Source organism: Lytechinus pictus, chromosome 8 (assembly GCF_037042905.1).
Source record: "Lytechinus pictus isolate F3 Inbred chromosome 8, Lp3.0, whole genome shotgun sequence".
In the NCBI taxonomy this organism is placed as follows: domain Eukaryota; kingdom Metazoa; phylum Echinodermata; class Echinoidea; order Temnopleuroida; family Toxopneustidae; genus Lytechinus; species Lytechinus pictus.
Genome location: NC_087252.1, coordinates 18,907,182 through 18,921,971, shown reverse-complemented (window position 1 = coordinate 18,921,971; position 14,790 = coordinate 18,907,182).

Sequence of the window (14,790 nt, the reverse complement as noted above, 5' to 3'; positions counted from 1 at the left end):
ACTAATATGTATAACGTGTCTAGTGTATACAGTGCAGTAGTTAAAGATTGTATGCATTTATCTACGCCTTTTAACCACTTAGTTAAGATTAGGCTTTTCTCTATCAGCTACATAAAAAAGGCTGGCACATTGACGCCTACCCCTCTCAGGGAGCTGGCAAAGTCACGCCATCTGGCTATATCATGTTGTACAATGTGTATCAAAATTAACGCAAACACATTTCATTTCAAATTTGTGAAAAATTTGTTAACTTTATAGTCCAGGAAAAAATACTGATTTAGGGGGTCAACCTCAAAAAATTGAACAATAATTTTTTTACTGCGATACATTTCCTTGAAGTCCCCAAAATTTCATACTAAAAGTGTTTTTAAGATCCATGTAGTGGAAATACTTATTTTCATAAATCCAAAATGGCGGCCATCGCAAGAATTTTCAGTAATGATTACTTATAGTAGTACAAACACTTGTCTTATCATAGCACTTTAAGAAATTATGGTAAAAGCATAAAACTTTAACCAGTGTTATACCTTAACATAGACTTCATTTTGAAAGCAATAAGCAAGTCAAATTTGACCTCCAGCTGGGATCCAACCTCTAGAGGTCAAATACCTTAAGGTCAGCGACCTCAAAATATCAAAAAAATTATGTTTTGCATCATTAGCTTATGATAAATATAATAATAATGCAAACAAAATTATTATTCAATATTGACTTTCAAGGTAACCTGATATTTTAGAAATAATTTTGTGTATTAGAAATGTTGATCTTTGACCCTGGAGCACTGGCAAAGGTCAATAACCTTAACATATTACAATATTGATACTTAGCATCAGTGGTTTATGATATACAGGCCTCTCGTGAAAAAATTGCAATACAATTTATTTCAGCACAATGCATTTCCATGAAGTCTCCAAAATGACATACTAAATGTCCAGAAAATCCAGACATCTAGTTTGTATTAATCCAAAATGGAGGCCATCGTGAGAATTTTTCATTTTTACAAATAATAGTAAAAACACTGGTCTGATCATAGCACTTACAAAATAATGATCAAAGCATTTAACTTTCACCAGTGTTATATCTTACCATAGGCTTCATTTAAAAATTCCAATGCAATTCAGATTTGACCTCTCCTGACCTCTTGAGGACAATGACCTTAAGGCCAATGACTTAAACATATTGATGTTTTGCATCCAGAGTTCTTGATTAGCATCATGTTATATCAACTTATGTTTGAGATTTGAAGATCTCTAAAGAAATTTGACCTTAAAATGTAAAATTATTGGTACTCGGCATCACTGGTTGATATGATAATGTTTTGAGGTAATTGACATTTCACTTTCCTCAGCAGTCCAATGTTGAGATCTGCAAACGTTACTCAAATGATCAGTTAAAAATAACAAAGCTATATCATCTGTATTTATAACTCTAGGGGCACGTTTCATAAAGAGTAACTTTGCCATTATGGCAACTACTATGGCATTAGGGTTCAGCACCTTATAAGTTAAGGAATTATTATGATGCAAAACATATTTTTTAATGAACTTCCGACGTCAATAATCATTTAGGTCATTGCCTCAAGAGTTCAGCACAGGTCAATTCTAAATTGCATCCGATTTTTAAAATGAAACCTATGATAAAATATAACAGTGATGAAAGTTTAACGCTTTAATCATATTCTTAGTGTTATGATCAGATCAGTGGTTGTACAACTACGATTAATAAATTGGATCGCTTTTGATGCCAATAATACGCTTTTCCACCACTTGGATTTTTCTGGACTTTTTGTATATAATTTTGGAGACTTCATAGAGATGCAATGTGTTAAAAGAAATGGTATTGCAATTTGTACACCTTGAGGCCTGTTTATCATAAAACAGTGATGCTTATCGTCAATATTCCAAAATGTTAAGGTCATTGACCCTTTCTAGCTCTCCAGTTTTCAAAGGTCAAAGTTTATAACCCACCAAATTCTTTCTAAAATACCAGGATACCTCGGAAGTCAATATTGAATAATTTTGTTTTCATTACTATTTTCATCATGAGCTAATGATGCAAAACATCATTTTTTAAAAATATTTTGAGGTCATTGACCTTAAGGTATTTGACCTCTAGAGATCAGCGGAGGTCAAATCGGACTTGCATCCTAATTTTGAAATGAAGCATATGGTAAGATATAACACTGATGAAAGTTCAATGATTCAACAATAATTTTTAAAAGTTCTATGATCAGACCAGTGCTTGTACTAATAATCATTAAAAGGTTTCATGATGGTCGCCATTTTGGATTTATGCAAATTAGCCGTCTTTTCACTACATGGATTTTCTTGACTTTTAGTATGTCATTTTGGTGACTTCATGGAAATGCATCGTGCTCAAATTAATTGTATTGCAATTTTTACACTAGAAGCCTGTTCATAAATCAGAAATGCTACGTGTCGATATTCTAAAATGTTCAGGTCATTGACCTTTTCCAGCTCTCCAAGGTCAAAGTTCAAGACTTATAACCCACCAAATTTTTTCTAAAATATCAAGATACCTTGAAAGTCAATATTGAATCATTTTGTTATCATTATAACCATATTTATTATGTACTAATGATGCAAAACATAAATTTTCTGATATTGTTTCTGTTTGTTTGTTTCTGTTTGTGGTAACTCCCGTAGGAACTCGGCAGGACAGCATTTTTTGCTGGTAAACGCCAAGCTGGTATATAACCAATTACCTTGGAAACTTTTTACGTCTAGGTTAATCAGTCATAGTGGCTGACGTAATAGACGACAGATATCACTCTTGGGCCTTTTTATCAAAGTGGAGACAATGGCAGAGTTGGGATTCGAACTCACAACCTTGCGATTATGAGTCCAATGCTCTAACCACTGGACCACACGACCCGTTGTATTGAGAGGTCATTGACCTCTAGAGGTCAGCAGAGTTCAAATTTGACTTGCATATTGCTTTCAAAATGAAGTCTATGTTAAGATATAACACTGGTTAAAGTGTTATGCTTTTATCATAATTTTTGAAAGTGCTATGATCAGAACAATGTTTGTACTACTATCAATAATCATCAAAAATTCTCATGATAGTCGCCATTTTGGATTTATGCAAATTAGACATCTTTCCACTACATGGATTTTTTTGGACTTTTAGTATGTCATTTTGGTGACTTCATGGAAATACATCGTGCTCAAATTAATTGTATTGCAATTTTTACACTAGAAGCCTGTTCATAAATCAGAGATGCTACGTGTCAATATTCTAAAATGTTAAGTTCATTGACCTTTTCCAGCTCTCCAGGGTCAAAGGTCAAGACTTAAAAGTGATTAGAATGCCCAGTTATGGACTGGCATATCAAATATATTCAGTTCGCGCTTCGCGCTCGCATCGATTAGTTAGATTCCCATCCTATTAATGATTACAGACAAGACTTAGTATGTCCAAATTCTAAGTAAGAATATCAACATTTTCCGGCTCACGCTTCGCACTCGCATCAATTGCTTAGTTAGATGACCACCCTTTACATGATTACCAACAGTGCATAGGACGCCAAAATTTTAAGGTCAGAATATAATTATGTACAGTTCGTGTTTCACACTGGCATCAATTGTTTAAATATTCGTATCCCATTCTAGTTTAAAAGTCGGAAATTCGATCAGTTTCAGCTCTCGCTTCGCGCTCATATCAGAAGTTCAGTAAAATAAATATTATGTTCATTGCTAAGGATTTCGAATTTAAAAGTCGGAAATAAAAAAGATTTCAGGTCGTGCTTTGCGCTGGCATAGATTGTTTAGTTAGATTCTTATCTTTTAATGATAAAAAAAGTAAATTTCCAGTTCTCTAGTCAGAAAATAAAATGTTTGGTTAAATACGTATTCTGTTCATCTTTACAAAAATTGCTAATAGTCTATCTTATTGCTCGCATTAAATGATAGGAGGGATATGTTTCTTTTTCATGAGTCACAGGGAAACCGTCATTAACAGGTAGCTTTTCAGATCAGTATTATAAAAGTTTCAGCTCGCACTCGCAATATACTCTTCATGAGCCACTGCAATCTGTCATTATCAGCTCCCTTTTAGATAAGTGTATTGAAATTTCTTGCTCGTGCTTCGCGCTTGTATTTTTTAAAAATTTAGTTACATATGCATCTTGTTCAAGATTAACTGCTCAAAATATTAAGGTTTATATCCTTATACATGAAATATAAGAACTTAGCTCGCGCTTCGTGCTCGTGTTACTTCTTTATGCCTTATCTTGTTATATTGTTTTTTTTTAAACAAAGCTGAGATGTAGTTGAAAGTGCAGTCTTTTGAGAGGAATACCCCTTAAAAATCAGCAATCGGTAGCCAATCATGAAAAGGTGAATGAAAATATTTTTTCTGCAAATTCCCGCCACCTCCTCCTTGTTTAATAGCGAAAGCTGGATCGGCCCCTGCGTACATGTACATGGATTTTTTTTTACCTGCACATAAGCATTGCATTTGCAAATTATTGTTAGATATTAATTATATTCATGATAACAAAAAGTATTTAGCACTTGCTTTGAATTCCCATCATTCATTAGTGAGTTTCCTGCATGAAAAAAAAAAAAAATTCACTTCTGGTCAGTATAATAAATATTTAGCTTGAGATACACCATTTGTTCTTTTTATTTTTCAGATGGGAATATGAAAAATATTCCAGCTCTCACTTCGAGCTCGTATTGCTTGACTCGAGAGATAAACAGATTTTTTTTTTATTCTAAGTAAGACATGCTTAAAGTTCACATTTTCAGAATATAATATCAAAATTTTTCACCTCGCGCTTCATGCTCGCCTCATATTATTTTATTATGTTCGCATTCTGCCCTGAATGTTTCTTACATGTGTGTGACTGCAAAGCTCGAGCAGATTTTTTTTTGATACTCTTACCTGGCAACCGGAAATGTCCTTATTTATAATCATTAATAAATCAGTAATCAATAAATAATTAATAACTTAATCGCATTAATTGTAAAATAGAATATGAATCGTGTTCGTCCTAATAGGTCTAAACACACGAAAAATTAACAGATCAGCTTTCGCTTTGCGTTCGCATTATTTTCTTAGGCCTTGTGAGATACCTCATCGGTTTTTCTTATAATAAATCTAATATTTTATTTTACTTCGGTCAGTATCCCCAAAACAAATTTATATTGGTGCCCTCTAAAAAGTTCCGCCCCCGCCCCGCTGAATCATTTCTAGCTACGCCACTAATGAGGAGACTGAGTCGATTGCCTTCGAGATTACATTATTTCCAAAAGATTTTTCAATAATATACCTGAATGATTTTCCAAAACGACTTGTAAAGAAATTACAGCTCCTGCTCACACACTTCTAGTAGGGCCTACTCTGATAAGAAATTGAAACACGCAAATGCTTAAAACAGAAAACAGAAAATCGCTCGCGCTTAGCGCTTGCATCTATTCCATTTGAAAAAGTAATATCACATAATGTATCATGATTTTGTTTTCTTCACGAAAAATTGTGGTCCTCAATTGCCTTTTTTCATGTGACTATGAAATAAGATAATTCAACACGCATTTCAAGCACTTATGTTTGGCTGGCGGGGATGGAGGGGCACGATTTTTCGTAAACTACACAGGGGCGCCAAAATCAGGTCCAATTTGGGCACCCTCCCTACGAAATCCGGTATCTGCGCCTGGTATACATATGAAGAGTTTAGTTGCAAAAGGGGTTAGGTCCTTTTTGGACCATTCCGAGAAAAACCATGTTTTTTATTCACACTTGATGCAATATTCTTATGAGAAACTAATTGTCATGATGTACTATCCCATTATGTAAACATAACATTGGGTATAAAAAAATTCTACCTGTCTTCAATTTTTTTCTATAATATATTCTTTTAAAAATTATCATTGTGGACCAAAGGCCTTTTGCAAGTAAGCTGAAATGAATCCGATCTATTTTTTATTAAAAAGGTGATTTTTCTTTGCTACTTTTATTAACGTTTTCATGTGAATTTAAAATTTTCTTTGTTTTCATCAGAGGGACAAACAATTTAAAGGTTTTGAGACAGAAAACAATAAAATGAACAATTGACCTAACCCCTTTTGACAAAGGAGCTCTTCAGAAGAGTTCGTTTGCAAAAGGGGTTAGGTCCACTCCAGGAAAATCATTTTTTTTTCTTTCATATTGCAATATTCTTATGCGAAACTAAATTTTCATGACAACTACCATGAGAACATAAAATTGGGTATAAGATAAATCTACCTGTCTTCATATTTTTTCAAATATTCTTTTCCAAAAAATATGTGTGGACCTAACTCCGTTTGCAACAAAACTGAAATAGACCTAACCCCTTTTGATTTTTTTTTGCCATTTTAGATTGCTTTTTAAGGGGAATTTCAGCTTTTCTTTTGTATCATCCTATAGAGCTACTAAAAATAAATACATTGAGACAAAAAAAACATCAAATTTGATGAAAAATGGACGCAACCCCTTTTGCAAGTGAGCTCTTCATATTCTCCCATATAAAATGCGAGCATGCAGCGCTCGCTGATAAGTTTTGACAATCAGTCGTGAAAAGGAAAAGCATATTTTTACTTTATGGACTACACTTAGAGAATAGGTAGACCTACTTGGCTAACCAAATAATACGTGTGCCCATCGCGGGCTGAAAATGTTGATACTCGACTATATTACGGACATTTTACAAAACGCTTTTAAAATTCAATTCGTAAATATTGAAAAATATTGAAAGCTCGATGTTTTATAGCTAAAATATATTTTGTATATTGACTGCAAAAATAATAAGCTTCATATTAGCCTATTGAGCAAGATATGTATCTCATCACATGCAATGCAAGCGCGAAAGGGGAGCAAAATTATACATATTTGTTTATATAATTGTCCAAGGCTTCCCCTAACTTTATTACATGTATATTCACTCGTTATCTTCCTCTTTTCCCCTCCTTGTTTCGTTCTCCCCCCCCTTCAGTGCCCCGACCCCTGGAATAACAACCCTCTTTTATCTTCTAATATTATGGCTGGCAACCCTCTTTTCCTATTATGACTGGCGACCCTATACTCCTATTATTACTGGTCACCTTCTCTATTTTCTTGATAAGTCTGTCGACCCTCTCTCTATTAATGATATAATTGGCGACCCTGCACTCTTATTATGACTGGCAACTCTTCTACCCTATTAGAACTATCGAACCTCTTCCCCTATTATGAAATGCGAACCTTTTCTACTACTAGGACAGGCGAATTCTTTCGATTATTATGACTAGCGACCCTAATCTACTATTATGACTTACGACCCTCATCTGCTATTATGACTGGCGAACCTCTTCTGCTATTATGACTGGCAACCCTCATCTACATGTACGCACACACACGTGCGCTCACCCCCCTCACACACACACACACATATATATATATATATATATACACATACATAGTATGTGTATGTGTGTGTGTATATATAATGAAGATCCTATTATCTAATCCTCATTCTGATGTGCTTAATTATTGTTTTAGTGGTCCAAACATGGAGTAGTGTGTGTACAGCGCTCTCCATGCAAATTTTCCGAAGGGCAGATAGCTCTGGGGAACCCTTTTTAAGCTACGCCTACCATTGTTCTTTTTATTCATTTCTTTCACAACATATTGGAATACAAGAGTTGCCGAAGCTGAATAATTTATTTTATATATATTTATATATATATATATATATATATATATATATATATATATATATATATATATATATATATATATCTTACTCTGCCAGGCCCAATACCCCTCTACTGCCAAGGATATTCGAGGGAATCCTAAATTGACCGAAACGTGAGCAGTGACTGATTTTAAAACGATAATAATTCTTTACCCGTACGTTGTATAAGGAAACCTTCTACACATGAAATGATGCATGGTTCATGGGCTTTATGGTCGTGTTATTATCTTTTATATTCGCGTTTAGAAAAATGGAGAAAAGATGTAATATTTTACATCGTTTTTTTTCAATAAGTAAAACCTAGAAAATTATGATTTCATGAACATTTCAAAGAGTAAATAACCTGAGGAATTGTAGAGATAGCAATAAATTAAGAAGATAATATCAAAGTTCAATGTTTACCCTTTCAAATGACGTATCTATTGATGAAATTTAACAAACAGAAATAACGAAAAATAATGCTCTTTTAAAATACTATTTTGCTATTCAAGTTATTTCCTCTGAAGTACGAGAGAGTATATATACACACGCAATTGAAAGGACCTGTTCCAAAAAAGGGCATTGTCGTCGATCAAGTGACCAATCACGGCACAGCTGCGATCCCCACTCAAACACACACAATAATATATTAGAGCCATGTATCTTCAAAGTGCGGCCAACCGTACCCTTTCATTCGTGTAGTCTTCAAAATAAGACTCTGATTTTTTTTTTATTCGTAGTGTAACAAACAAAGTTAAGGAGACAAAATAAAAAAGAACTAAAGATGATATATTGAAATATAGATAAAGAGGGGTCGGACAGATTCATTACTAACAAGTTTGGGGTATAAAATCCTACAAAATAATATGGGCGTTCTTGGGAAAGTGCACAGAAGTAAGAAAAAAAACATTTTTCGTAAATCAAAGAAGAGGAAATGCAGATCAGTTACAAACAAAAAAATCAATACAAATTTTCAAAAAGAAAATAGGCCTCTTTGTTCTGTATTACTGGTCTGACCAAAGTAGCCGCCTGTTAATATTCTACGTGACTACATTATTTTGTTCATGCCACCAAGTCATGAACAATAGATGCCCAGACTCTCTTTCATGAGGAATCTCTAATCCGCGCTCCCTCCTGACCTATTGTCTAGGAGAGTAATTTAGCACAGGAGGTTCATAGAAATCGGGGCTTACGCGCGTCTTTTGATTTGACTTTTGAATACTTTCAAAGGTTCCGGTATTTATTTCTTTTCACATTTTGCTTTTTTTATGGGTGACCCAGGTAAAGAGAAAACAATTTGCCCCCTACAGTAAAATCCTGCATCCGCCCAGGGCCTCCCGAGCTCGTAGCACTATTCGTGTTAAAAAAAATAATTTGTTCAGATAACATAATGTACAATAATATGCGTGGCATAAAGAAATGTAATATTCAACCAGTTTCCGTCGTTATTATTTTAATTTCTACTCTCTAAAGTCGTTTTAAAATCCCCTTCATAGTGACGTCGATGATGCAGCAACTAACAGGTCGGTCTAATCGGTTTTGTTAATGTATCCCTTTCTTTTCCTCAAAACATCTGATATTACTGTATATACTCCGTTTACTTTTTCTCTGACCAATGGTTTGATTTAGCAAAGGAAAAACATCCACCTTGAAAGAAAATAAATCTTGAGACAAATAAAGCGGTAATATCGGCCGTTTTAATTATCACATTTTCTTTTGCTTCTTCCCATTTTACTCATATTTTTGTAAGAAGTTTGAATATGATATTGATAAGCATAACAATGTCAATCAATCTTTTTTTATATAATGGTTTGGGCTATAAAAACACAAACGAATATGAACCGTTATTTACCTAATCTTAAGTTTATGAAGAGAGAGTTTGGCTGCAGAAGGAATGCAATTGATATGATTACAACAATTATTTTTTTAATAATAATCATAATGATGGTGATGATTACACTGATGGCAATAACATTAATAATTATAAGAAGAAGGTGTAGGAGAAAAATAATTATAATGATAACAATAATGATAATAATGATTACGATAATAGTAATACTAATAATGATAATAATAATAATAATAACTGAATAAATAAATAATGAGTGTGATGATTGCAGTGCGATGAGAGTTGGAAATGACAGCCTTCTTTACTCATATATTTATAACAAGAACAATTTTGTGAGAATGCTAAAAAAACTAAGTACAAGACCTTCCCCCCCCCCCCTTCCCCCCAAAAAATCTCCCCCAAACCGTGCACATTTGCAGGCAGAAAAAAAGCCTTGACACAAGAATACTACCATACCGGCCTGCAAAAGACCCGATCGATAGCTCATGAATATTCATAAAACAATAGCAAATGGGCAAGTAGCGTTATATGAGAGACATCGTACCGCTCTGTCATTGGTCAATTCCGTGCTGAATGCCTTCGCACACTCGCCTTTGCTCTGCCAATAGAAGTATGTGTATTGCTACACACAACCTTTATATCACACGTGTCTATAGGGGAAATCTTGATTCAGATCGCGGCAATATCCGAAATTAGCTCTTCAAAATAATGATGCAAAAATGACATTTTACTCAAAAAATGTCTATGTAAACCACTATTTTTTATATGACAAAATCAATTGTGAATTCCTTGCCAATATAACAACATAAAAAACACAGAATATGGTGTTGATTTTCTGGCTGTAAAATTGTTTAAACAAAAAAAAATTACTTGGGCAACTATAGATGCCAATGGCACTAGAGGGCTATGGGCAACTATAGCTGCCAATGGCTCTTAAAGAGTTAAATATAATACAGATTTTGACTAATGGGGTGTGTAATATAAACATTCTTTGGACCGCCGGATTTATATTTTACCGAGGCAAAATATGATCATGAGGAAAAATATCAATCCTTCAGGCGGTCCAAAGAATGTTTTTTACACACCCCATATAAAGTTAATATATCTTATATAAGATAGCCTTGAATGATAAAGATAGATCTAACTTTAAATCTAAATTTAAAACTAGGTCTACGGAGCGTGCAGTAGATCAGTTGTGTATGATATTGACAGTGACTGATGGAACTGGTGTATGTAATGTTAGTCTAACGTATTGAATGCCCATTTTCTAATCAAAATCAAGTTTATTTAGGCCTAACTTGTTAGATCAAATTTAGAGTCCAGTCCAGGTCCAGGACCCAAGGAAGATCGAGAATGCATGTTGAGCCATGATCAGGTGCAGATTCTGATCTAATTGGGTTGAGATAAACATGACTAAGATAGATCTAGAAGACTAGATCTATGTCAGACTACTGTTGGTGGTGGTCCTGATCTTTCTGTTGTCGAACCAAGTCCAGGACCAAATCTAACTAATGTTTTGCTAACACTAACTTACGCTGTCGTTAGCAAGATTTAACATTAGATTTCTCTAACTTTTAGACTCTAGCCTAGAACTTTATTTAACACGTTAAAAAGTTAGACCTAACGTAGATCTTGGCCTTGGCCTAAATCTAGATCTACTTACCCAATTGTATCGTCCAAAAGCTGATCTTATTCCTCATTGCTCATCACACATCACCACAAATATTTGACGTTAGACCAAATCCAAAACTAAAGTTTTAAAAGTTAGGGTAAGCTTCAGTCTCTATCTGCTAAACTAACTGTTAATTCATTGGCTACACTAACCAATACATATCCATAAATTGCTGAATAACTGAATGCTCCGAATGTCAGAAATGACGGTTATTCCTGTCTACACAGATAATTGAAGAAGGCCTAACGTTAGATCTAACCCGTACTCGTAGTAGGCTCCTCGTCGTCGTCGGACTCACTTAAATTCCGCGGTCCGTTATGTTCGAAGAGTGTTGATCGATTGTAAACGGTCTTAGCTTTAGTCCCACATATGTTATTTCCGTGTAATTGGTAACATCTAATCCAAAGAGGGCGCCATGCACGTATAGAAATATATTCATGGACCGACTGGTCAATATATTCATCGAAGGTGGGCCGGCTGGGAAAATACATTGATTTCTATCATATTATATATTATATAAATAGATATAATTATAAATGGTTTAGTAAATGCCGTAGAAATATATATATATACAGTGCGTCCCAGAAAAAACAAAAACGAGATTAAGCGATGATTTATCATAACTTAATCACAAATACAATAGACAAATTACCTACCAATGTAAAGCTTAGAATCTCCTCTTTTGTTTGATATTACTAAGATTATTCCCCATTCACGCATGAGTGAGCAAAATGATTTGAAGAAAGGATACCAAAAATCCATTTGGCGGGGAGTATCTGAATTTAAAAAAGAAAATCACATGCCTAAAAAGTTCAATATCTGCTCTTTTATTTGATACATTAATCACAAGAAATGGTCAAGAAGTAAAAAAGCTATGTTCCCTCGAAACAATGCTTGTATTTACATAATTTCATTAAAAATACGTGTTTTTAACGGTCTCCCACAGAAGCTATCGCATGGTTAACAAAAGACTTAGTGCATGGCTGATCGTCAACAAAACGGAGTGTCAAGTGAGTTTGAAAGCTAGCCTGTTGAACCTCTTAATTTTATGAAATTATTGAAATTCAAGCCTTATTTCAAATAGCCGGAACTTTGGTATTTCTTGACATTTTCTGTAATTGAGGTATCAAATTAAAGAGCAGATATTGAACTTTTCAAAAATGTGGTTTTCTTTTTGAAACCCAGATACAGCCCGCCAAATGACTTTTTGGTATCCCCTCTTCAAATTGTTTTTGCTCACTCATGCGTGAATGAGAAATAATCTAAGTATTTCAGATGAAAGAGGAGATTCTAAGCTTTAAAATGGTAGGTCATTTGTTTATTGTATTTGTGATTAAGTTATGATAAATCATCGATAAATCTCGGTTTCGTTTTTTGTGGGACGCACTGTATATATATATATACTTCGGCTACCAACGTCATCTACAACGCGGAAGTAACAACCCCAGACAAGAGGATGACCTACATTGGCCTCACGGAGCCCCCCTTCAAGTCCAGGTACTATAACCACCTCCAATCCTTACGACACGAACGGTACCAGAACAGCACGGAACTGTCGAAGTTCATCTGGGACCTGAAACGATGCGACACGCCGTATACCATCAAGTGGTCAATCGTCAGCCATGCGCAAGCATAATCCAACGAGACAAAGAGATGTACCTGTGCCTCACCGAAAAACTTCTCATTATGAACGCTGATAAGCAGTCACTGCTGAACAAAGGCCCAGAACTCGTTTCGAAATGCCGCCACCAAAACAAGTTCAAGTTATGCAATTTCAAAGACAATCTTCTGTAATCACCATGCACGCACATCGTATAATGCAGTGATATCACCAAGACTAGTGATGCAGCCTTTATAGGCATAATTTTCAATTTCACTTTCATTATTATCAATTCTATGTCATCTCCTCTTATCAATTAATCGATCAACCACCCATCGCGGATTATCGATTATTTGAAAAACATTCAAATTGTAAAAACCTCAGCGCGCACTGGGTACCTAGTTTCCTGCGCCCACTATGTGCGTGTTTGGTGTAACGCACTTTGCGCGACCGCGACATGCATTGTTCAATGGTATTGAAAAGTTTTATCAGTTGCCTGAAGATCGCACCTCACGTAGTTTGCGTGAAACTCAGAGTTGCAATTAAATTTGATGAACCTCCAGTCAACTTTGTGAACTTGTGTTTATTATAATATATATATATATTAGATAGCCAAGACAGATAGCCAAACAGAAGCAGACTATTCCTATTATATATATATATATATATACATATATATATATATATATATATATATATATATATATATATATATATATATGTTTATATGTACATATGTATGGGGAATTTTATGGCCAGTCGCATTACACTTTTATGTGTTCTGTTTAAACACATTGTTCTGTCAGTTTTACAGGGGCAGGGACCTGAGAAGCGGGGGTGCTGGGGGTGCTGAAGCACCCCCAGAAATTATCATGGGGGTGCTGCGTGTATTATTTTCCATAGACAGCACCCCCACGAAATTAGGTTCCCCCTGTATTTTTTTAAATATGTTATAATGTACATGATTATCACATCAGACAATCGCAAATCATTTATATAGTCTTTCACATATTCCAATAACATCCCTCCTATATAACGCGACTCAATCAAGCTCCAGCGGGGCAGCCACTCCGATACAGACGTAGTCGCGCGCAATACGTGATACACACTGGGGTGGTTGAAACTTCCAGGTTTTATGTCGAATCAAGTGAGCGCGCGCCCGACCGCCCGTGTATTGTATACAATAATTACAAGTAATAGAAATCAAATTTCAAAGTCTTTTTCGCCCTGCCCCATGGCCCTACGGGCTGGGAAGCGGGGGTGTTCGGGGTGAAGCAACCCCAAAATTTGGGGGTGCTGCGTGTGTTATTTTCCATATATATAGGCAGCGCACCTCCTGGAAATCTAGTGGTAGCTGATAAATGACAGAAATGTAATGAAAATGAACGACGTTTTGTAGAACCCCCCCCCTTCAGAATTTTCTGACACATTACTTGAAATAGTGTTTAAATTCACCCTCTTTCAGATCGGAATATCAAATGTTATCTGCTCGCGCTTCGCGCTCGCATTATTGATTTTTATCATAAAAAATGTATTTAGAATGCCCAGATACTATATAGGTCTAACTCTAAACACGCGCACGCATGTTTTATTCAGATACGCAGCTTCACCAGCTTGATTTTGGGGGGGGGGTACTCCGGGCTGAAAATATTTATATCAAATACATTTTATCAAAATAAATAAATTTTATCAAAATCTGATAACGATTAGTTAAGTTATTTAATTCTAAAGTTTAGCAATATTTTATGAAAATGGTGATATGCATGTCGTCATGAATATTTAATAGGTGGGCTGATGCTGTCACATCCCCACTATCCTAGCTGTTCCTTGTGGAATAAAAATTGTTTCATTTTTTTCATACCAGAATGAATGATATGTCTCCCTTATAATGAAATAAGTTGCAGCAAAGAATATCTAATGGACTAAATCAGTTGTCAATTCAACTGTTTTTGGTTCTTGAAAGGAAAATA